The sequence below is a fragment of the Nicotiana attenuata genome, unplaced genomic scaffold (genome assembly GCF_001879085.1).
Source record: "Nicotiana attenuata strain UT unplaced genomic scaffold, NIATTr2, whole genome shotgun sequence".
NCBI lineage: Eukaryota > Viridiplantae > Streptophyta > Magnoliopsida > Solanales > Solanaceae > Nicotiana > Nicotiana attenuata.
Window position 1 is genome coordinate 60,377 of NW_017675209.1, and position 1,966 is coordinate 62,342.

Consider the following 1,966-nt stretch of genomic DNA (forward strand, 5'->3'; position numbering starts at 1 on the left):
GAGATGTGTAAGAGGGATTTCGCTGCAAGGTTGATGGGTAAACTATGTGTTTTGCCTAAAATATAAAAGCAACACTAACAATAACAACTAAGTTCAACCTTTGAATGGATTTTGTTCATAAATTGCTATTATCAAAATATCTTTCAAATTTTATGTTGAAAAACTCTAGAAGAAGATACTAGTTCAAAATTGTATTTGTGATTTTGCTTGAATATTGAAAAGAAGATACACCATTGGGTAAAACAAAAAGATTGACACGCCCGAGCTTAATTATCTATTGATATAAGACATAAATTTCAGGACTTGTTCCATGTCATCACGAGTAGTAGAAACATACTCCATCCGTTCACTTTTACTTGGCACGTTTTGACTTTTCACGCCCCCCTAAGAAATAATAAATGTAATGCATAATTTACCATGATACCCATATTAATTGATGCATATTTTATTGAATTTGAGAAATTGAATTGAAATGAATAATAAATACTGTGGGTATAACAGGAATTTTTTTTGTCTTCTCTTGATATGCGTAAAGTGACAATAAAAATAAAAATCTATTTTTAGTATACATGCCAAGTAAAAGTGAACGGAGGGTGTAACGACCCAGCCGGTCGTTTTAAGAATTTACGCCCCGATGCTCTATTAACTGCTTTCCCCGTGTTTGTTTTTGCTATTGTGAGTTGCCGGGATGATTTATTTGGAGTTCCGGAGAGTTTTGGGACTCTTAGTCCCTAAATGAGAGTTTAAGCTTTAGAATTTGGACCGTAGTCGGAGCAGTGTGAAAACGGCATCGGAATGGAATTCCGTCGGTTCCGTTAGCTCCATTGGGTGATTTTGGGCTTAAGGGCGTGTTCGGATTGTGTTTTGGGGGTTCGTAGCTTAATTAGGCTTGAAATGCCGAACGTTGAATTTTTGAAGTTTCCGGTTCGATAGTGAGATTTTGATATCGGGGTCAGAATGGAATTCTGGAAGTTGGAATAGGTCCGTTGTGTCATTTGGAACGTGTGTGCAAAATTTCAGATGAACCAGGCAAGGTTTGATAGACTTTTTGATCAAAAGCGGAATTCGGAAGTTTTTAGAGTTCTTAGGCTTGAATCCATGGTTAATTCGATGTTTCGATGTTGTTTTAGGTGTTTTAAGGATTGGTACAAGTTTTGAAGGTGGTATATGACTTGCTCGTGCCTTTGGTTGAGGTCCCGGGGGGCCTCGGGGTGATTTCGGGTGGTTAACGGGTGATTTTGAATTGAGTTTGGCAGCTGAAGGAGCTCTGTTGCTGTCATAACCGCACCTGCGGCTAAGGGACCGCAGGTGCGGGCCCGCAGAAGCGGAAGGCTAACCGCAGATGCGGAAGTTGGCGTGAAGGTCTGAAGCGCAGGTGCGGATGATTGGTCGCACCTGCGGAACTGCAGGTGCAGAAGGTGAGGCGCAAGTGCGGAATTTTGGTTTTAAGTGAAAACCGCAGATGCGGTGCTTGGGCCGCAGATGCGGTATCGCAGGTGCGTTGTAGGGACCGCAGGTGCAAAAAGCCTGGGTCAGAAAATATAAAAGTTTCCCTTCGCGAATCTTTGGTTATTTCACCATTTTTTAGACGGCTTTGGAGCTTTTTGGGAGATTTTGAAGAGAGAATTCGAGGGAACTTCATTGAGGTAAGATTTTTGAACATAAAACTCGATTCCTATGGTGTTATTTCACGGATTAGGCTTGTAATTGATGGACAATTAGTGGTTGAAATTGAAGAACTAGGGCTTGTAATTGGAGATCAAAAATTAGGGGTTTGAGGGGTCATTTGTGGTTGGATTTCGGTAAATTTGATATGCATGAACTCGTGGGAGGATAAGGATTCCATTTGGAGTCGGATACTCGTGGCAAGAACTTGATATAGAATTGATTGAGCTGGTTTGAGGTAAGTGGCTTGTCTAACCTTGTGTGGGGGAACTCCCCTTAGGATTTGGTACTGTGATATCTG